The sequence below is a fragment of the Pygocentrus nattereri genome, chromosome 14, assembly GCF_015220715.1.
Source record: "Pygocentrus nattereri isolate fPygNat1 chromosome 14, fPygNat1.pri, whole genome shotgun sequence".
NCBI classification, from domain to species: Eukaryota; Metazoa; Chordata; class Actinopteri; order Characiformes; family Serrasalmidae; genus Pygocentrus; species Pygocentrus nattereri.
Genome location: NC_051224.1, coordinates 14,916,506 through 14,941,034, shown reverse-complemented (window position 1 = coordinate 14,941,034; position 24,529 = coordinate 14,916,506). Strand labels below are relative to the sequence as shown.

The 24,529-nt window shown below is 38.8% G+C and overlaps 1 protein-coding gene across 2 annotated transcripts in view; it reads right to left on the bottom strand.

Moving 5' to 3' along the window:
* Positions 1-17,327, bottom strand: part of stat5a (signal transducer and activator of transcription 5a) — a 134,321-nt gene extending 116,994 nt beyond the window's left edge. The window contains exons 1-2 of one of the 2 annotated variants that reach the window (XM_017725282.2): positions 17,055-17,327; positions 16,893-16,978 (exon numbers count right to left, since the gene is read on the bottom strand). The gene's annotated coding sequence lies outside the window, so the exon portion shown is untranslated. The remainder of the gene's footprint in view (positions 1-16,892; positions 16,979-17,054) is intronic. The other variant, XM_017725281.2, reaches the window with a different exon arrangement.
* Positions 17,328-24,529: the final 7,202 nt, after the last annotated feature.

The following is a 24,529-nucleotide window of genomic DNA, read 5'->3' as shown; positions in this document are numbered from 1 at the left end:
ACTGCACACACATACCCTCAACTCTTCACATGCACACTCAGCAGCCATTCACATTCACTTGACAACTCCATTACCTCCATACCCAGCACAACAAAATGCCCAGAGCGAGTGAGAGCACTTTAGTCGTCATGGCTGGCATGTCCTCCACCTTGCTGTTGGCATAAGATCCTTCACTCTTTTAATCATTGATGTTTGTTACTGCATGTCTCTCTACCTCTCTCTCTCTCTCTCTCTCTCTCTCTCTCTTTCTTTCTCTCTCTCTCTCTCCTTCTCTCTCCTTCTTACTCTCTCTTTTAAATGCCTTAACTTACATATTTTATTCACTACTTTAATCCACATAAGAAATGGAAAAAGTTTATTTAAGTGGAAGTACCCACAGGCAGCTAAAGCTGAAATGGCCAATCCCTGGGTCTCTGTAGACCTATTCTAAAATAACCTGCCCATTCAGCTCTTAAAGAGCCAATGTCTTGGAAAACATGGAAAAGATAATAGTAATAAACTGTGACAAAGCATTTAGACAGACATTGTTAAAAATTCGAAATGTACCATGCACTCTTAAGCTGCAAAAACAGTCTTTTCTGAATTCACTAAATTAAATAAATTTACATATTTATTTATATGTAGGCCTGCCCATTCAAGTCAGAGGTTATTTACATATACGAGTATTACATACATGATTTTTGATGCATAAATCCACACAAATAAAACAATTTAACCAAAAAAATGATACACTCTGGCAAGTTCGCCAAAGTGAAACAAGGACATAAACATTGTCATCTTGGTAAACAAATACTACAGCAGTAGAGCAAAACACTTCCCTTCAGCATATCTGTTGAGTCTTTTCAAAAGAACCCTGAGACCACAAAAGAAAACCTTCTGAATGGTCCCTTATGATTCTAATTGGGAACTGTAAAGTATTAAAGATGAGCATTCCTTATTCCCTTGACATGGTTTAATCTGAAACTAAAAGTAAATTCCCTGTGGCATAAGTTGAAAAGCCCAAAATGGGTCTACCCTACAGCTTCGGCCAACAGCACATGATGCAGCGCTGCAGCAACCCGAGAAAACGAAAGACAAAAAGGAAAGAAGGCAAAAGAGAAATAGAAAGCAAAAGAGATCCTAAGTAGTTACTTAAGTAAAAAAGCTGAGCTTTATGGACTGCTGGCTAAAATCTCACTTCACCAAAAAAAGAAATTTCAGCACATCATTATACATACATTAAGAGGACGATTTAAATTTTAAATGATATTTTTATTATATATGTGTGAAATGTTACCTTGCAGAGTTAGATTAGCTGTAGAGTAACTGAAGTATAGTGATCAACATACTACATATATATATATATATATATATATATATATATATATATATATAAAAACTAAGTAGAAAGTTCACCCGTTTTAGTTATTTCAACACTGCTGGCAAACTAAGCCTCAACTTGTCCCTCTCTGAGTGTCTTGTATATGTCTCTACATATTAATTATGTCCACTTTATTACAATAAATGACTGAATGTTTCGTTCTGTCACTAACAAAACAATCATAACGCTACCGAAACTTCAATATAGGTTTCAGTAGTGACGGTTTCAATAGTGACCATTTTTTCTCATTTTGAGCAGAAATCAAAAACGCTAGCCAGAATGTGATTACCAAACAAAGCTTTGAACAGTTGAATGAACATAAAAATTACAACATTTTCCAATAAAACACTACAATGTTTACTTAATTACAGAAAATATGTTTCCATGGTGATAATTCTTAAGGTTACACATTACATTTCAGACACATTTACCTCAAGACAATGGGATCTAACTGCTCACCATGTGGCCATGAAATGCAGGGTTGTGGCTAAAGTAAGGCTCTGCCTATGGACTAAATCTCCTTGTACTTTCAGTGACATGATTTTTTGGATTTTTTTTTTAAGCAAAAATTAAGCTCATGATAAATCTAAATCTTTAAACTTCACAAAAACTTTAAAAGCGTTTTTAAAGTAGCGTTTGTACCAGACATCTCTCAATAGAAAGTACCGGCTAAATAATGATTTTGTATATATTAGCTTAATTAATGCCTTGGGTTGAAATAGATCATAAAAAAATCTTTGTAAATATCTAAGGTCTGATTACATCACTGTTTTCTACCACTGTTTTCTTTCTGCATGTTTGAACTAAGTGATGGAGCACAATGGGGGAAATCCTTGTTGTTGGCAAACCCCTTAGAGTATCTTCAGGCATGCAGGAAGCCTAGGTTACAATTTTCACTTAGCAAGCTAACTTTTAGCTTAGCCTATCTGATGTTTATTCCTAAATGCTTAAAGATAGAGGTCCCACATCTAATCCACCAAAACAGTGTTATTTTTTCCACACATACAAAATTGTACCATTTTAAATTAATAACTCACTCTAAAATTGCCCATATAGCCTAAACTCCTAAACTGAATTGTTGCAAACACAACTTTTTTGTGACCTTACAACAGTAGCTACAAAAGAACGCATTTGTGGGCAAAAAGGAGAGATGTAGTAAAGAAAAGAGAGCAGGATGGAATATCTGGCCTCACTGACAGAAGACTGAGGGTGGGACTATAGGATCTGGCCATATAACGGGCCAAGATCAATCAGCTTGGTACCCCATCTGCTCTTGTTCACTGGCAGACTGGCAGTACATATGTATGTCTGAGCACCTAGCCTAGCCATAATCACAAAAGCCTGCAGACCATCAAAAAGTACTTATTCTCAACATTGTTATCATCATCATCATCATCATCATCATTGTTTCAGCTTCATGTTGTGCTAATCTCCAGGGGGCTTTCTCCAAATCCCTCCAGACAGATCCCAAATACTGGCCTTAATATGATGTTCTGCCCCCAAAAAATGACATACACAGCAGAGCTTAAAGTGTTAGGGCTCAAACAAATATTTAAGCACTGGTCATAAACAATCTGTGTACTTGTGCATTTGTCCTAGTGCTAATGTTTTCCTTTGTGGATCAAGGGATTCAAAAGAGCAAATTAGACCATACAGGACACACAGTAATAACTGCCCTCCTTCTCGTTCATCTCCATCTGTTATCCTTACTCTTGTTGACCTGACAGCTTCGCCAGCCTTCCCTTCGCCCCACACTTCCTCTCTTTCATCTTGCCTTGAATGAACTAGCGCTCATGCTGCATCTCTAATTTTCTCGCAGCAAGCCATACTGGAATGTGGACACATGTAATGTAGATGCTTGATTGGGGATGTCATTCATTCCCCCTCCCCATAAACAGCCCAAACTGCAGCTTCTTCTGAGCAGAGGAGGCCATGTAGAGACTGACACTGCTCTTCACAGAATGCCTACAAGTCTACAGCCTGTGCTTTGTGCTTATGCCGCCTTTGTACAAGGGCAGGAAAGCATTTTAATGCACATTAAAGTAACAAGATTTCATTCCATGCAATCAGGACTGTTTGTATTTGTCTATTTGCTGTATATTTCTTGTGGTGTATTTGTTATTTCCATAATATAGAGCAGCTGGCTCTTATCAAATCATAGGGAAAGGTTTTCTTACAATATTTTGCATGGCTGACATGATTTCATAACTATCACACTTTGCACATTGCATCTGTACAGTCATATTCCACCTGATCTATTGTTGACATATTCTGTATTTTTAGGTCCATATAATGAGAATTTGTACAGCTATGTGAAAAAAACAGGACACCCCATTAAATATTTCAATCTTTATTAAGCAATATGGCCATACCAATATTTCATCTTCTTTCAAACAATTTTACAGATAAAAGTGATGTAATTGCAAAAGAAGGAAAATTTAACTTTATCATTTATGTAACACTACTGAGGAAAAAGTTAGCACACCCTATGCCCTAACAGATGGTATTTCCCCCTCTGGCTGAAATATCCTCATTTGGGTGTGTCCTATAACCGTTTTCCAGTCTCTGACATTGACTGGGAGAAAGTTTTTCCCACTCCTTAATTCTTTCAGCTGTGTGATGTTTGAGGGGATTCTTACTGTCTGTTTTAGTCACCCCCAGCATCTTTATAGGATTATGACCCGGGCTTCGACTTGGCCATTCCAGAACTCTCCATATCTTTCTTTTGAGAAATTCCTTGGTGATTTTATTGGAATGTTTTGGGTCATTGTCATGTTCCATGGTCTTCCTTTGCTTCAGATTCAGTTTTTGGACAGATGATCTCACATTTTCCTCAAGCTCACTCTGATACAATGAAGAATTCTTGGTGGATATGATGGAGAGCTTGCCAGATCATGCTGCAGCAAAGCAGACCCAAAGCATGACTTTCCCCCCTCCATGCTTCACATTTGGTATGAGGTTTTTGTATTGAAATGCTGTGTTTGGTTTGTGCCAAATGTGTCTTCTGTTTTGTGCCCACATGACTCAACTCAACTGGCCAAAGCACATTGCTCCAGATATCCTGGTCTTTGCCAAGGGTGTTTTTCCGGCAAATGAAAGCATCTTGCCCTGATGTTTTTTTGTACATCAAGGGTTTCTTTCTTGTACATCTCCTATGAAAACCAAATTTATGCAGTCTCTTTCTGATGGTAGATGCTTGTACTTTGACATCAACTGGGCCAAAAGCTACGTCTACGTCCTTTGATGACCAATTAGGACTGTTAGAGAATTCTTTACAGATCTTGCGGTCTGCTCCTGGGCTGAACTTGCTAGGATGGCCCGACTCAGCCATGTTGGTAGTTGTTTTAAAATGTCCTCCACTTGTAAATTATTTTCCAGACAGTGGAATAGCTATTTTCTACCTGTTTTGGAATCTTTTTAAATCCTTCCCAGACTCATGTGCATCTACAGCCTCTCTGGATCTTGCCATGGTGATTCCACTCACCTCATCAATCAAGAGCAAACCAAACTAAATGTCTGAGGTTTAAATAAGAGAGGCTCCTCCAAAATCCTCTCTAACAATGTTGTAATCATTTGCAGCTGATGTGGTGCACCTGATTTTAATTTAGGCATTTAAGTGGTAAATGAATATAGGGGATGTCCTAACTTTTTCCTGTGTTTCTATTAGTTACATTTTATGAATTACTTTTCAAAGACATTGAGTTTTATTAGTTTAAATGTGTTAAAAAGACAAAAGTTTCTATGGGGTCTTAATTTTTTCCACATGGCTGTAAATTTTACTTGTGTGGATATTTTTTAAGAATATTCAAGGGTTTGCCTGGTGTTGACTGTGGCCACACAGATCAAATGTATCTTTGCATTAATAACATTAATGAACCTATGCTGCTTGATGCTAAAGAATGTCTTAAAAACCTGATCCACTTTGTTTTCCATTGACGTTGTTTTGTTCTCTTAAAATTAATCAAACAGAACTTTACACAGTATTGTTAACATTATCCAGACAAAAAGCAAATCTGCAGAAAGTAAATTTTATATATATTTTTTATTTATTCTTATTTATACTTATTCTGTTCTTGTTCTTTCAAAACAGTTTATAGCACCGAGCAAATTACATACATTAAGTTATACCTTAAAATCTCAGGTTTATTAGATTGTAAATGTGCAGTGTTCTAATACACGCTTGGAAAAGAAGTGAGGAAGGAGGGTTATTCCGTTGGTTGTAACCTGCAAACTCACTGCTAGATGCCACTAAATCTTACACACTGCATATTTACAGCTTATTACACAGTAACTACATAGACTACAAAGCACAAACAAAGAGTTTTTCTTAAGTTATAGAAATGTGTAAAAAAACTTTGTGTCTAGGCCACTTAACTGTCAGCTTATTGTGTAAAATAAACAAAGCTGATTGAAAAGAATGAAAGTATGATTCAGTTTTTTATTTTATACTCCAATAGTTTTAGTCAGTGTTGTACTCAATTAGCACACCTTTTTAAATGTATTAAACGACAGACGCTCACGTTCTTAATACACAGTAGCCTTGAGGATGAGGCTATCCCGAAGGGGCCCTTATGGTTTCACTGTTAGGTCATTCTCATGCTATAGGTTAGGTGTGGATGGGTCTTATATGCTTTTGTATTATTTACCAATTTGTTTTTTTTTTTTGTGTTCAGATTCAGAGGTTGAGCCTGTATCGCTGTCACATAGCTCATACTGAGCTGCTCAATGACACAACCGTTTAAGATTGCCAGCTTGATTCTAACCAGTGACACACCCAAAAAAAAAGACGCTATTTACTGGCACATTATCAACTGATACTGAAAATACATTTCATTTACATTTCTGGCATTTGGCTGACGCTCTTATCCAGAGCAACTTACAATTTGAACATTTTACATAGGTAGGCCAAGGCAGTGTTAGGAGTCTTGCCCAAGGACTCTTATTGGTATAATGTAGAGTTTTTGCCTAGGTGGGGATTGAACCCAAGTCTACAGTGTAGAAGGCAGAGGTGTTAACCACTACACTATCCAACCACTATCCAATACCATGGGTTGTTAATATCAATCAATATCATCAGCCAATTTTTATATCAGTCAGGTCCAAATAAGCACTTCTAAAGTTGCCACTACTGTTTGACACCAGTTCAAGGACAGAGAGTATCACCCAGCACTAATTTACTGTATAATCTGCTTACTATTTGTATGCTGTGTTATGTATGCATCAATTCCAGCAAAGACAAATTCTTAGCACTTGAGCAATAGTGTTTCTGATTCTAAACTAAAGAAAAGTCTTCACCCTCCCTCTGTGTGAGTGTGTGTGAGTGAGTGAGTGTGTGTGTGTGTGTCTCTCTCTCTTTCTCTGTTCATTTACTGATGTCATGTGCTTTGCTTAGTAAGCCTGTAATAGGCTTGAGCAGGACAGGGCCACTTCTCTTTCTGCTTTCAGTCTTTTGCTTTACAGCCCAGTGATTTATACTGAGAGAGAGAGAGAGAGAGAGAGAGAGAGAGAGAGAGAGAGAGAGAGAGAGATACAAACTGCATGTATTAGATAGAAAACAGCCATGAGAGATTTACTGATGCACGTCAAGTCAACCACAACACATCCACAATATTACCCCAACACACACAAGCAAAATACATTCATAGGCCCACACTGACCAGTGCTGATCAGTAGCAATGAGAGATGAATGGATGGATGTATAACACTACTGGATCACAGCTGTAATTCCATTACATAAAAAGTAACCAGAACCGAGTGCAGTATTTTCTATAGTGTCATTATGGTGACCTCACTTTGAACCTTAGAGGTCAGCTAATCCCTCTTATCACTGGCCAGACTCCTGACTCTCTGACCCCTGACCTCTTTCCTCACCAGCAGAAATTGTTCAGTGAAATGAAAGTGTTTTTTGTGTCTTCCTGTAAATCATACCACAGTGACACAGTAAGGACTAACGTGAAGTAGTGAATCAGAGACAGAATTTAGCCTTGAGACAAAAAAAAACTCATTAAGTCTCGTCTACTTCATTACTGTTCCCAGACACTACAAAAATGTAGCTACAAAAAAGGGAGAAATGAATTAATATAGCAATAATCAAAGCTTTTGGACATGTTCCTATGTATGTAAAGGAGGTCCGGCATGGTGAACCATTATCAAGGCCTATAAGTAAACCAAATACCAACTGATTTGAAGCTTTTACTTTAAAAAGTATGTTACTTACTATGCCTTAACATTTTTATTTTAATGAACAATTAACTGTTGATTAACAGAATGCAATACACGATAAGAGTCAAAAGCAAGAGTTTGGATGTATTAACTTGCTTTTACATAGAAAAGCAACAAAATGTAGAATTTGCCCAGAGATGCACACGACTGTACATGGTTCATTATCACAAAAGACTAATTTCATTTGTATCACAGTTGATTTGGCTTTTTTAAAGCTGAAATTTCACTGTGGTTAAAAAAAAGGCCAGAAATGTTGACAATTATTTTAAGATTCTAGTGTTTACTTTATATGTAACTATTTACTGGAGCTCTTACATATTTGGTTGGTATATATGCTTTTTTGACAGAAATCATCAATTTCTCTCATTCCTGAAACAAACACACCTGCATCAAGCCATATTTTGTGTCTTTCAGATGTGGGTATATATTAGGGGTGAGAAGCTCCACACATTTCCAGATACATATAAATATATTTTGAGAATTTTGTATTGCAATATGATATTTTTGATACATAGGTACATGAATACGTTAACATTGAATTTGGATTTATTTTCTTTTTGTTTCAAAATCCAATTGCCAAAACAAGACAAGGTGGCATAAATTTCAAGTTTAAAATTCAAACTTTTAACTGAACTTTGTCGCTTGTTTCAGTGAGCTACGAGTGAAAAACAATTCATATATAATTACACCATGCTTTTATTATCACTAACAATTGAGAGAGAGAGAGAGAGAGAGAGAGAGAGGCAGACAGACACACAGATAGACAGACACACAGACAGTGAGAGTGTATACTGTATATGTGTAAGTGGATTTTAGTCAAGGTCATTTGCAAAATAGTGCAACACAAAGCAAACATGGCTCATCTGATAAAGTGAAAACGCTGTAAACCCTGAAACACAAACACACACAGAGACACTCACACATACACACTCACAGACAAAGACCCACACATACACACACCCACAGAAGAAAAAGGAAGGGGTAAGTGACAGAGGGTGATATAGTCCAGAAGAGAGATAACTCACTGCAAGTAGTGAGATAGTGAAAGAGAGAGTGACACAGACAAGCATGTCACTTCCTCTGGAGCATTTAGGCATTAATATGCCTCAACCACAGAGATTATATACCCCAGGGAGTGTAGATCCTATAGGTGAAAGTAGTGGTCATTTAATTTGTTCAGCTAGGATTCTGTTGGATGACTGACTGCATTTTCTTATTTTTGTATTTATGTACTAGTCTATTTGTTAGATGTGACACACTTCATGGACTTTGCTTGTAACTTGCTCACTCACTTACATTTAGCAGGCTGAGGATTCTCCACAACGGGAGCTATTAGCACTTAAACAGCTTTTGGTACTTTATAGGAGCAGTGCTTCGCATAAATGACACCATAGTTACACAGTTGATAGCTCTACAAAAGTAAGGGTGGTCCATGTAGCTAGTGTTCCTGTGTATAAGCCTAACAACATTTAATTTTATTGAACATATAGTTGTATACAAAAGTTTGAATACCCCTAGCATAACAATATGTCATGGATTTTTTAAGTGAAATTAAGTTAGCACATCATTTACAAAGATTTTTCTGCAAATACAAAATGTGCCATAGCAAATTCAGTTTTTTCCCCCAATATGTTAAATTCAAAAAACAATAATTATGCAAACAGCAATCCTCTGTAGAAGATGTGCATTTATTCTGACTTCAGAAAAAAAAAATTTAATTGCAAAGGTGCACAAACTTTTGCATATGACTATTGTTCACATGCTTCAGTCATGCACTGCACTGGACACTGAAGAGCAGGGTGAAAGCAATACTGAAAAATACTGAAAACCTTTGTTGTGATGTGATGATGCATGTGTGAATTTGTAAACATGATTCCATAAACGTAAAATAAACACCACACAGTAATACAAGTGTGTGAGTTGCAGTAAATGCTAAAATGTAGCTGGATTGTTCTTAAATTGTGCAATAAAAACTTTCTTACTAACCATACAGAACAGAAGGAAAGTGTCCACTTAAGGTGCAATCAAGTTCTAAGTTTTACTGTTTTCAAACACTATGTTATTTATTTCCTAAGATTTGTCTGGGATAGAGTGGGGTTTAGTTGATTTTAGATCAGGCATATAGGAAAAACCACGTTCATACATTTTTCCTAACTCATTTGCTTCTTTAGTTCTGCAGTTTAGCTCCATGCATTGCTCAGTGACCTTATAACACACAACCCTATATTAATGCTCTCAGGACTGAACCCACCACATTCCAGTTGGAAGCCGACAGCTCTACTTATTACCTACTGCCCCTAAAGGAATGCAACACATGGACATTCTGTCTAAAATGGATGTCATAGAATGTTATTGGTGTACATCTGACTACAGTGGCTCATGGGTCATATATATTATCTCACTATGCAAAATTCACCATGTATGTCTGTTCCTACAAATAGTACACAACATCTAGCTTAGCTCCTTAAAATAATAGCTTAGCTCTTAAAAACAGATCTAAGAAGATTTGGGGTGTGTTTACCTAAATTCTTACAGCAAACATGTTAAGTTTTAATTCCATGTTTTTTTTTTAAATAAATGAACTATGTTTAATAAAATAAATAATTATTAATAAATAAATAAAAATTTAAAAATAACATAAAAATAAGAAACTAGTAAAAATAAACTTATATAGTAAAATAAAGGCATAACAGACTCCAATGCAATCAGCATTTTTACTAAGCAGTTTATGCAGTCAGCTACTATACCACTGTTTTTGTTTGTTTGTTATTGTTTACAGGCTAAATTTGTTGTTTTATAATACACACAGTTGCTCAGTGTTCTACCATGACCATAGTATACTCAGAAAAGTGAACTGTGACATGATTTAATGCAATAAAAATAGGATCATCATATTGCCCATCCCATTTGAACAGGATCAGACACCAAAAACACTACAATATGTTAGCCAGCATAAAGGTTGAAATCCTATGATGCAAACGCTAGTAGCCTTTACTGCAGGGAGCTCCAGGACTTCTGGGAGTGAGCTCCTGGCTTTTGTCCATCCGGTAGTCACCTGCTGTTTCATCAGCACTAACTGCCTCTCATCTTACCACTCATGAGTGTCCCTGAACACGAAGGCAGTCTGAGAGATTTATAAAATGCCATCAACCTATCTGGACTTCCTCTTTAACTGTCAGTGCCCCAACTGCTTGTGCTCTCTCTCTCTCTCTCTTATATATGTATATATATATATATATATATATATATATATATATATATATATATATATATATATATATACACACACACACACACACACACACACACACACGCACACACACACACACACACACACACACACACACATCATTTGAATTTTCTAAACCTAAGCCTAAAACCAACTCACAATTTGTTCTTCAAACTGTGTACACTGACACCTGGTCCCCCTGTCCACCTATCTGAGGACACTGTGTGCTGGCTGCAATCAGAATATTCACAGTCCAGCCAAGCCCGCTGAAACTTCAGGCCAACTGCGACGAGATCACTGACCCACACAAACTTTGCCTTGGCAGTATGTGCAAGAGCAGGACCTGTTTATTAAACCTGTAGGGACTGCTTTCCAGACGCAGATTAAACATAGGCCACGGCTAAATTAGACTCATAATGAGGAATCTCAATTGAAAATCCTTTTTTAAGTCTAAGGCTAGAAACCAGAGCATAGAGCTAGGGCCGTGTGAATGCAGCCCGCTCAGACATGCCTATGGATGAAATATGATCTGCAATATTCCTGGTTATGGTTTTCAGTAAGATCACCTTTGACTTCCTTGCATACAGATCCGCTGCCAAGGCCCACACATTCCCGATTTCTCATAGGATGAGCTGGCCAAATAGCTTGTGCCAAGCCACATTCCTTTTGCTTCCTGTTGCCAAAGGTAAAGAAACCCCGCAAAGGCTGATATGAGAAAGATCACATCTAACCACTCTGACTGACTTTGCTTGCATCTTAATGACTGAACTATGAAGATGTTTTATAGAATATGTGGAATTCCCCCTCATGATCTACCATGTTCCATGCTCAAACTGTTCAAACACTCACCAACTAAAGGAAACACAGAGCCAACAACATATAAAAACATCTTTTTAGCCTAATTTTGTGTGTCCATTTTTCAACAGTCAAATTTTATATGCAGATTGGATACGGAACTGGTTCCAATTCGTTTTTAGCTCCTCTGACATCCAGTTCAGTGTTTTCAACCTCATACCGATTCTGAGTGTCAAATCAATGCCATCACTAGTTAGAAAGAAAATGAACACAAAACAAGAGCAGTCATTGGCTACCCACTCTCACAGCCACAGTTTAAAAGACTGACAGCCTAAAAGGCCGTGATTGTTATTTTTAGACAAATTGCAGTTATCACAACAATTGGTCTACACTGACCACCACTGTGCTGCTGTGCACAGAGAAGTCTGTCCATTTTCTCTGCATGAAAAAAACTCAACAGTTGCAGATCATTTATAAACCCTCCTAAACAGAAGCTGAAATGTTTAATGGCCTCTTCAGGTGCTCTGCAGGGGGACTTTTATTGTAAATGAGCTCTGTTCTGATTGGCTGCCCTGTATTATACCTGAAGCAAAAAGTCACAATGAACACTTCACAAATTAAAAATGTTTTATCCTATCTGGAAAAAATACAAAGTATGTGATCACACGTATGTTTCATGAACTGGGATGTGAAAGGTACATTTACAAAGACTAGTATTTATAGTCTCTTCTATTTCAAAAATATGAAGAAAATTCTGTTTTCCTTTATGGAGACCCTTTAGAAACCCAAAATAGGATTGTATTTCCTATGCTACCCTGTATCATATCACTAATAGGGGTGAGTAATATAGTGAAAATACAACAATATCACAGTGTCATTGTATTTTTTTTAAGATTTTCTGATGACAAAATGCACCAGCAATGCCACATTTAAAATTCTATTAAAAACTGAGTACAATGATGTTTTTCACTTACTGCACCGCACTACATCCAAACAAGAAAGGCCATATGTACACATTTTTTAAGATTTAATCTCTTGACAACAGAGCAAAACCTTAGACAGCTATGCCATTGGGGAACCTTTTCTAAACCTCTTTTTAAACACATGCACTTGGTCAGTATTATTAGTATTGGTCAGTACAGTCCATATTATACATAGTATACAGCCACTGAAAAACGAACAATTCAGAAATGGCTGGGGGTACAGCTTTTCAACAGATCAATACTTGAGAAGATCTTCATAATACATGTACTAGAATATTTCATTCCTCTGAGGCTATATAAGGTGGGACTGACCTAACATTAGTAGTACCACACAAAATAATGAGTGTAATGATTTTAAGTGAACATTTCACACAGTACACAGGTACATTATATTCCTATCAATCAGGATTAATTATGCTCTCTTTGTAATGAAACATCCAGTGTACTGTTCTTCAAACACTGCAGATATCCATGAAGTTCAGAAAAGTGTACTCTGACGTTATTTATCGTGATAATGATAAAATACTTCCATACTGTCCACCCCACACAGTCTTTTGTAACAACTGTATGTTCCAATTAATTAAAAACCAGCCCAGTGAGTCAGCTGTGAACATTAACAGCAACAGCAGTTAAACCAACAGGCAGAACAAACAGCACAATGATCAGTATCTCCAGGCACACACAAAGAAAAAGGCTGTTGTCTCTCATTTTGTTTGCCATCTTGTTTGTATATTCTGTTGCCATGACAGGCCAACTGTGTCAAATCTTGTGTGGTCTACAGCCTACACCTAGTACATTACTAGCCAACACTAGGTCCCCAGTGTCCAACAACAGACAACAGATGAAAGCAAAACCAACAAAACAGCCTCTGATCAGTTAATGACTGCCATTTGTGGATGACATTCATGCTTTCAATTCAATACTGTGTTGAATCAGTGTGACCAACTTTTGCAACTCAACTCAACACAGACTCCAAACAGAATGCTGTTGAGTTATATCACCTGCAGATTAGTACTCTGTATCGTATCACATAAAACTACCACATGGCTGAGAATAAAACAGCATGACCTTAGAAGATGGTGAACTCCACCGATTTTTCAAAATCATCTTATTGAGATGTAAAGTAATGTGAAATGAGTCACAGTGGTGATAATAACCAGACATCTGAAGCGTTTAATGTATCTAAAAGCTACAGAAAGTTATTACAAAAAAATGATTACAAATATGTTAATAAGGTGATAAGGTAATAAGGATTTGGCCTAACCACTTGTTTAAAACAAATGGACTGTAGGGTGTTGTAAAATGGAACCCAAATAACACTTTTTTCCAGATTTACCACTATACTATGAACAACACTACTTTTCCCTTAATTTGAAAATGCCAGCTGCCCTTTTCATTTTTCTCTAAATTTCATGGTGAATGGACCAACAGAAATGGCCCAAAATGACTTAAAAAGTCTGGTTACATTGACTTGTATTAAAAGTAAAATTGTTTTTTTCCTTTCCAGGTAAAGTTATTATTTTGGAGCTACAAGGTTTTGCTCCAAAAGCAGTGATATAAAAGCTTTGAAGACATATGTAGGTTCAATGGTCATTTTAGATGGCAAATAAAATGAATATACTCGTGGTAGATACTGAAACCACTAGTTCTTATCCCCACCACTATAAAGAAATCTGAATTTGTTGCATCAGACATTTCACATTAAACCACTCTGACTGACTTGGTAGAGTTCTTCTCCAACATACCTAACAAGCTGGCACCAGTTCCCCCCTGAAATTTGCTTTGCAGTAAATTGTTGACTGAGCAAAACACACACACACACACACACACACACACACACACACACACATATCTTCTAAGCCGCTTCTCATTCTGGGTCGAAGGGGGTGCTGGAGCCTATCCCAGCTGTCATCGGGCGGAAGGCAGGATACACCCTGGACAGGTCGCCAGTCCATCAAAGGGTAGACAGACAGACAGACAGACAGACACACACACACACACACACACATTCACACTTGAGCAAAACATTTTTCTTATATTTTATTTATGTACTTTCTGTGTGACGTGATTACCATTTTTACGTCAATATTTTCCAACCACTCTTTATGTCTTATGATTAAACAGACTGTTCTTGTTACCATGTCTTTAAGACTCCGAAATGTAACTCAGCTCTGTTCTGATTGGCTGCCTTGTATTGCGCCTGATTAAAAGAGCAGTCTTTGCCAAAACACTCTATAATTTCAGCAAGAATGGGTGTGGCTAAACTACTGTAGGCTGAATGGACACATATACCTAAATTATGTTGTTGCTCATGACAGCAAAAACACAAGGGCAGTTTTTTTCTGTTTCCATATATATACACCATATAGAATGGGGAATGTATAGTAAATATAGAAGCGAAGAAGTTTCAGTACCCTTTGAGACTTATTTGACTAATACAAAATGAATGTGTAGCTGAAGTTATGTAATTGAAGGGGAACTCCACCATTTTTTTTTTTTAGAAATTCTGCCTAATTCAATTTACTGTTCAATTTACTAGTTTACTGCTTCTAAAAGCTCCCTCACTGAAACATATTACATGCAATGGTTATGATTACATTGTCTGGTGATTAGGACATAGTTTTATAGTTCTCAGAGATAAAATCTAGATGGTCTTTTAGCACTCGTTTGATGATACTACCACTGCTCAAAACAGCCATCTACCTATGGGTGTAGGAATAGTGTTGATGCAGAGGGGAGAAAACTGTCCAAAGGCACCAATCAAGGTGTCATCAAGGTGTTCATCTCTCAGCCCGTGATCTGTAGGTCATGCTTTATGGCAGGGTTTCTAGACTACTGGGAGCACCCTTTGGTGGTCTCTGGGCCAATACTGAGGGAGGGCTGGTGATGGCTCTTTGTCATAAAAGACAGCGAGAAAGTGACTGACTTAACAAAAAATATATAAAATGCTTTAAAATTGGAAACAGCGTTGTGCAAGAATGGTGCACAAAGGCAGATTTGTCCATTTCCCCTGCCTCTAGAAACAAAACACACTCCCCTCCAACACTTGTCCACTACAGTACTAAGACACTCTTGCAGAAACAGTTCACTTAATTGGCCGTGCTGGTTTTTACTAATACACATCATTTATTGAGAGGGTAGGCACCCAAACATAGCAGTGTTAAAATTTCCCAATTTTCCCAAAAGTTTTGCTTTCCTGTTGGCCTTTGTGCTTTCCACACTCTTAAAATGGTGGTTCTTCTAGGGTTCTTTAGTGAGGAAAGTGCACTCAAAGAAACCCTTGATGATAAAAGGAGCTCGTTGCATCATGAAAAGGTTCTTCAGATTAATGGAGAATGTGCTGTAGATGATACAAAAGGGTTCTATGTAGCACCAGAAAGGGTTCTTCTGTTGTTATGATGTCAAGGCAGTAACAGAGGAACCCTTTTTAGTGCTATGGAGAACCCTATAGAACCATATAAGGCACAGTCTCCATCAATCTGAAGAACCGTTTCATGATGCAAAAAGGCCCCTTAATTAGGCATAGGGTTCTCTGCGTGTTCGTGTTTCTACATATAAGTATTTTCTTTACTACCTCTGAAGAACCGTCTTCTTCAATGTGTTGTTATAACAGGTGGACCTTAAAGTGGGAAAGGTTGAGAACCTCTGCTTTAGGGCACAGCCATACTCACAGAGTCACACCAGCAAGTTAAACGGAAACTAAACCAAGTGCATGATGGGATAGGAAGCCCCGCTATGGTCGCCTAGATAATATCAAAATAGAACCGAGAACGTAAGTTTCACATTAAAACTGCAGCTGCTTTGAAATAAAAGCAGGTGAATTCAGAGTGTGAATGAGTTCAACACTCAGAGGGTAATCTTTTTGTGCTTATTCTGACAGGTAAGAGCACCCAAAACAACCCTGCGCTCAGCCGCAGCCAAACTTCCAGAGTCTCTCAGGGTGACTGTCTACAGCAAACTGTTCAAACTCACGGGCTAAGTGACACAGGCCTGTGCTATTCTTGCCCGAGAGGGGTGTTTAAGCGGAGAGTGGAGTCCTCCCTCCCTCCTCCCTCCCTCCCTCTCTTTCTGACAGGAGGCTGGACTCTCCGCCTGTTGATCCGATAAACAGTGCTAGAGCTTGAGCCTTGCGAAACACACCGGCGCCAAAAGAGCAGAACCTAAATAAAGCCAGAACAGCCCCCCTTCACCCCCCCTTTAACACGCATGTAAAGCCAAAACTGCCCCCATGAGGCACCGTAAACTTTGCCAACAGTGTCTGCAGTAATAAACAGACCCGAGTGTGAGAAAAAGCTCAGCTCACCTTGAACGTTAACCGCCTCGAACTGCCACCAGCGAGAACACTCGGCCGGCTGTGTTTACAGGCTGCGGGCTGTTCTCTTCTCCACTCTACTTCAGCAGAAAAAGTACATGACACGGATGGAAAGCGTGACAAAGCGTGTGCGCGCGGGTGTAACGGACCTACCTCGTGCACGCCGTTTAAATCTGCCGTCGCGTCGCATAAAAAGTGCAGGAGAACGCTCCGGATATCACACACGACCCAGAACGGCAAGTCTCTCTCTCTCTCTCTCTCTCTCTCTCTCTCTCTCTCTCTCTCTCTCTCTCTCTCTCTCTCTCTCTCTCTCTCTCTCTCTCTCTCTCTCTCACTATCTGCCCGTCTGTGTCAACCAGTGGGGGCTACGCAGTTTTTCATTCGCCTCTTCGCCTCTCCGCTTCTCTCTCTCTCTCTCTCTCTCTCTCTCTCTCTCTCTCTCTCCGCTTCTTTCTTTCTCTCTCTGTCTCTCTCTCGCTCGCGCTCTTTAACCGCCCACTTCCGGTGTTGTTGCTCGCGCAGAGTGCACGAGCTGCAGTTCGTTCGACCCTATTAATATAATTTTTATAATATAATATGACAACGCATTTCACTTCTCTTATATATTTATTTACTATATGTTTTATGTTTTAATATGTACATACTGTATATATACATAAATATATAGACATTCTATTTATTATCTCTATCTATCTATCTATCTATCTATCTATCTATCTATCTATCTATCTATCTATCTATCTCTATGTGTGTGTGTATACGTATGTATGCGTATGTATATGTATATATCTATATCTATATCTATATATAGATAGATAGATAGATAGATAGATAGATAGATAGATAGATAGATAGATATATTGTGTGTTTCGTTAACACATCCTCTACATACAACACATTTCTGCACAATTGTTTATTTGCTGTATTTGCTGACTTTTGCGTAGTGAAAAATGAAGAAAAATAAATAAATAAGTTCAGGCCTGTGCAGCAGTTATGGCACATTTTATATTTGACTTTTTTTCTAATATGTTAAACACCAATATGTTTAAAAGTGCCTTCAAATCTGTCTACACACTGACCGTTAGTTAAATGAATGAATAAATAAATAAATAAATGGTTATTTCACTACACAAATATGACTTTTAATGGCCCAAATGTAAAATATGGAGATTAAATGCTGGTAATGGATCAGACTGTGCAGAGAAGAAGGTGTGCACTACACACACCACACAGTACGCTGTAACCCGTACACTTATCTAAACTCACCTGACTGTCAGTTTTATAACAAAGTTCACTTGAACCCTGTCACACACAAGCCACAGCTCGGCCTGGGCTGCGAGCTGAAGTGATGGGTGAAGGCAGACTTCTGCTGTTTGATGTACTCAGTTCTCAGCTGTGGGCCTACTGCTGAGATTTATTACTGAGCTGTAGTTAAAGTGTGTTAGACTGAGTGCCTCCTGCTCCTCCGCTCTCCTGTGATCATCGTTAGGCCTCCGGTCCATTATCAGTCTATTGCGTCATATCGTTTTCTTCTGTAAATACGCTAGCCTACGTCACAGATGACAGATGTTGGGAGGGCTTCCCCGCAGACGCGCGCGCTGTTTTATGACATCACTCCATTATTTTCTTTGACGCTTAAAAGCATCAGCCTGACTGCGTTGAAATTCAAATAAACACCATCAGGGAGAGCACGAGGGGCGCAAGACGCCTGTTTGTGAACACTGTCTTAACGGTTTCACACGCAGACACACAAAACCACACGACTCCGTTCAAAAAGCCCTGCGGCAATGTTATTACAACATACAGGGGTGACGCGCGCGAGTCACAGGCCACGCGGTTTTAGTGTGTGTGTGTGTGTGTGTGTGTGTGTGTGTGTGTGCGTGAGAGTGTGTGTGAGTGTGTGTGTGTGAAAGAGAGCGAGAGAGAGAGTGTGTGAGTGTGCGTGAGAGTGTGTGTGAGTGTGTGTGAGTGTGTGTGTGAGAGAGAGTGTGTGAGTGTGTGTATGTGCGTGAGAGTGTGCGTGAGAGTGTGTGTGAGTGTGTGTGTGTGTGTGTGTGTGTGAGAGTACCTCCCTATTCCCTACTCAGTAAAGGTCTGTCTGTGTCAGAGTTCCAATGGTTTTATAGACCAAAAGACATTACATTTTTGTTTATTATTTTATAATATATTAGTTTATTGGTATTATTATTATTAGTAGTAGTAGTAGCAGCAGCAGTATTATTATTATTATTATTATTAATAATAATGATAATAATATTGACAGAACAGTAATACTATTAAAAACAACATTAGTAATAATTCTGTAATAGTAATAAATATTTAATATAAAATGCACTAGTTTGATTGAGATGTGAGGTCAAAAACAAAGCATTAATGTGTTAAAGCAGAGTCAGGGAGCTCATCTGGGATCAGATTGTGCCTCAAATATGCTAATGAATTCAGTCGCATGCCTAGAGACTAGCCGGTCCTATGTCAGCAGTCCTGTGCTGTCTCGCTGTAAAACCATCTGGTTAATAGGATATTGGTGCATGAACGCATGGAGATGATTATATGGGTGAGGAAGGACGACAGAAGATAAAAGAAACTCTGTAATGGAAATGAGAGAAGGAGTCCAGAGCCACAACAGATTCATAGTGGCCTTCATAGGTAAAACCACGAGCATTAGGATAAATAAAAATGAATTTAATACTCCTGATACAGACTCATGTAAAAGAAAGAAAGAAAGAAAATGACAAAAGTCATACAGAATAAAAGAAAGAGAAAACAAAATAAAGGACAGACAGTAAAGAAAGTAAAAAGTAAAGGCAAAAAAGGAATGAAAGAAAAGAAAATGACAAGACAGACAAAAAAGAAAGACAAAAAAAAAGATAGACAGAGCACAGACAGCAAGGGAAGACAGAGAAAAGGCAAAGAAAGAAAGAAAGAAAGAAAGAAAGGGAAAAGGGAAGAATGAAAGGAAAAGAAAAGAAAAGAACTTTGCTATAAAAGCCCTGTTATTTTTTTCACAGTAAGTGCCTCTTGGAGACTCTTCAAGCCACACACACACACACACACACACACACACACACACACACGCACACACTCAGAGCTCTTTGCACATTATAAAGCTGATGAAGTGCTGAGGTGCTGAGAGGGTGCAGATGCCTGTGATCGATGGTGCTAGTGCACAAGTAAATCAAGTGTTAATCAAAAGTTAATCTATGATACTGCAGTGTTTTCTTTCCCAGAGATTTTCACATTCTCTCTCCCTCTGGCCCCTCTCTCTCTTTCACTGTCTCAGTCAGCAGTCACAAACAACCAATTAATTTTTTTAGCGTGCACACACACACACACACACACACACACACACACACACACACACACACACACACACACGCACACACAGTGCAGACTGCCCCACTACATAAACAGCGCTATCCAAAGGATGTGTGTGTCATAAACAGAGAGCAGAGCGGAGGTGGTGTGTTTTGTGTGTATTTACATGTCATGCAGAAGGTGAAAATAAGAATAATAAATAAATAAACATCATAATCATATAATCATTACAGTTGACTATCCCCCTCTTCTTAATTTTTCCTGAATGAAGACTGCTCTAATTGAAACAGGCCCAATTATCAGTTTATCCCTGAACTGGCTCAGTACAGCGCTACCAGACCAACACTGACACCTGCTGGACAAAGTGCATAAATACAACTATAAACGAGGTCAGGCAGAAATGAAGCACAAGTTCCCTGACCAGAGTTCTGCCCCAGGAAGCGGGATTTATGGGCTCTCATGAAACGAGCAAACTGTGACAGTGTGTATTTTCCACTGCGGAAACAGGAGAAGAGAGTGATTATCTGCTTTTTTCAGGAGTTTTGTGAACTCTTTCACTCAGAGCTCAGATCTCTCTAACTCAGTCTGAGCTGATTTTGGAGATTAGGCTTAGACGGAACAGAACAAGCTTTCTGCAAGAGCAAATAAGGTCTCCTTTGCTCCTCACAGGACGGGCTAGTGTCCACTTTGGAAAAGTGAGAGTAGTGTTAAGGTCAGAAGCTCTGAATGCTTACATGATAAATACATATGGATTTATTAAATATGAATCTTTTCCATTTAATGAGAGGAAGAACAAGCAGAAGCCAAGCCTCAAATTCCCCGCTGACATACAAGAATACTTTAGGAATAACTGCACTCTCAGAAAAAAAGGTACGACACTGTCACTGGAGCAGTACCCTTCTTGTCACTGGGGTGGTACCCTCAGGCGTACATCTCTGTACCTTTAGTCAGGGAACATAACTGAACTATAATCCATTGAAAGTATATTTTCTAAGTTGTATTGACTCCATACACCCAGTCTTGCCTCCAGGCTTTTTATTAAATGGTTCTGTTTTAAAACATTAGTTTATAAAAAGATACAAATATCTACTTTTTCACTAGGAAAAACTTCTTTAAGGTACACAATTGGACCTTAAAACCATTGTTGTACCTCTGAGGGAACGTTTACACTGTTTGGACCTTCTGACGGAGGTGGACCTCTCCAGTCCTTTTCAGGGATCTTTTTTCTTTCTCTGTGGCTTAAATCACATGACAAATGTGATTAAATATTGCCTTTCAGTGAAGGAAACACACATATCAAGTTATTATTACTTTAATAAGCACTAACATAATGCTTTAATGCTATATGCTTTACTTTTACATCAGATGATTTTGTCCTTCTTTAAAAAGCTTCTTTGAAAAGCTCCTCATGTTTTTGCACTCGGCTGTTTGTCATGCCTTCGTGTGCACGTTCACAGCAATTGAATAGCTTGAGTATCTAAACCCGGGTTAAGAGTTCTGTGGAGAATCAATAGAACATAATTTATCATTTACCCCAGATGCCGTTGATCAGCCAAGACATGTTTGATATCTGACCTGTCCTTCTGTAGTTTACAATGAAAGATGCTAGGCTAATACTGCTAACACTCGACAAGACTGTCACCAAACTCAGCAAATACATGCAAAAATCTTAATTTATTGGTCTCAAAAATCTATCAAACACTATGTAAATAAGTTAATAGTATTACTCCACTTTCTAAATCGCTGGACTGCTGCATTTAGCAGGTTTCATGTTTGTTTTTTAGCATAGCTAAGGCTTCATAACTGTAAGACAGCTAGGGGTTGCAGTAAAGCTACAAAAATGAGGTGCTGCATCTCTGGAATGTCTAAAACTCCACAGCAGGATTTGTAAGAGAAGAGAATTCATGACCGTCTTCAATGCCACTTTGTTCACATGTTGGAATCAATAGATCCCACTCCCCACAGCAGACTCACTCCACCTCGGTTGGCATCACCTGGTACCTGCCACAAGTACACCATTAAATTCCTGTCGTATGAGGAGTTGCAGTTGGGTGCAGCATCCAGCTGATGTATTTCTTTATGTGAATACGTGGTCGTCACATATTTAGAACAGGAGAGCAACACTTACAGTAAATCAACAGATATCTATAGATTTATGAAGTCTGCCCACAACTTACAGCTCATCCCTAAAATACCACCAATAATGTGATGCATACAAACCCTACTCTGTTAATCAATGTAGTCTTTTATATTAAGCATGCGACAAGCAGAGGTAGCATACAAAGTGTGGTTTCACTTTGACTGTTTTTTCCTGTCTGCTGCTGTGGAAGCATGTATACAAAGTAGTGGGTTTGGCTAGTGGGGCATTTCCACAATAAAAAGCCTCCTGATGCCAAGCCACAGTCCTGCAGTAACCTCTTCCCTGTACATTGTGCGTTTTCTCTGCTCCAACACACCCACTTCAGCTCAGGAAGGGCTTGTTCATTAGGTTGTTGGCTGGATCAGAGCTGGAAACCACTACCATAAAGAAACAGCAGTGTTATATTAATGCTTCCTTTGGAAACACATTATTGTATAGCTGTACTGTGTCTGTATGTCAGAGAGAAAGAGAGAGAGAGATAAAGAGTCCAAGTGTTTTTATACAATACAAACGTCTTTGGTCAAAGACTTCCAAGGCAACAGGCCAGTAGGATGGAATGGTTCTTCAGTATTTGTGTGTTTTTCTCCTTGGTTGCTTGTTGCCGAACGGCTTGTCTTGTTCCATGATCTGCAGCCCCCCTCAGCTAAAGCTGATGAACAGCCAATGTGGGCAGGACTCCAGGCTGGAGGAACGATCATGTGATGAATATTGAGTCAGCGTTTCCTCTCTGGCTAGTTTGATCTCTCTCTCTCTCTGATTTCTGAAGTCATTTTGTGCACATCACCCCTCACCATGATTTACTCCTTTCTTCAAAACCTGTTTCAGAAAAAAAGAACTAATATATATATATGAGCAGTCACTTCATTAGGTACACATTGCACACCATCACCACGTCAGTGTCACTGCAGTGCCAAGAATGATCCTCCACCTGTCCTGACCACTGAGGAACAGAGTAAAAGCAGGCTAACAGCATATAGAGAGAAACAGATGCACAACAAATTTCCTCTTAATACCACTGATTTGATAACAAACGCTAGATAAGCAGGAGTCTACCTTTTTTGACACATAGTGTATCACGTGGCGAAAAGTATGTGGACATTCAAACATCACATCCACACGAGCATCTTAGTCCAAAACTATGAACAGTAAAAGGGGGTTCGACCCCCCTTTGCTGCAGTAACTGCTGGTCAGGCACTGATGTTATGTGACAAGGCCTGGCTCAGTCGGAGCTCCAGTACATAGCAAAGGTGTGAATGAATCCCTCTCTCTGTAGTTTAGTTGATAAAGAAGCAGGGGGTAGGCAGATCAATACCCTGCAGCACGCTGTGCTCATGTTTTTACCATGGGGCTATAGATTGCTATAGATTTAAAGTAAATAGAATACCTCAATTCTGCTGTACAAACAGTCCACCAGACAGCAACAAACCACCGTTTGACGTCATCTATTCAAATTTTCCACAGAAAACCTGTCCTCCTTGCACACATACAGACTATTGATAGCCTTTTTTGTGTTTTAAACCCATAAATCTGTCAGTTCTTTGAATGGGGTCAGTCAAAGCTTTTAGGTTTTTCATAAACAGAGCACATCAAGCAGTGTACAATTAACAGAAGCAGAGAAATAACTTGAGCCCTTTAAGTCTCTGAACATCCTCCATTTGGAGGGTCATGTTGCCTGAACACTTCGCCCTACTCCTCTATCTCAACAAAAATCAGGTCACCCTATATCTTGGCCTGAATAAGCAAAACAGGTGAAATAGGATTAGTCCATAATGTGGAGAAAACTTTGCTACTGTAGAAGTGTTTTCCTTAAAATGTACACTGCAGACTGTCCAAAAGTGTGTAGACACCTGCTGATCCAATGTTCCTTCTGAAATCAAGGGTATTTGTCCTGTACTCTTGCAGGCAGGCTTTACACTAGGTGTTAAAACACAGCAGTGAGGATTTGACTGCATTCACTCACAACCTCACTAGTCAGGTACTGATGTTGGATCACTCAAACTCATCCCAGAGGTATTCGATGGAGCTTCATCACTCCAGAGAATGCAGTTCCACTGCTCCACAGCCCAATGCGGGTGGGCTTTATACCCCTCTAGCTGCCACTTGGCACTGGGTATGGTGATGTTAGGGTGACATGCGACTATTCCAAAGTGTCCACTCCTTTGCTAATGCTTTT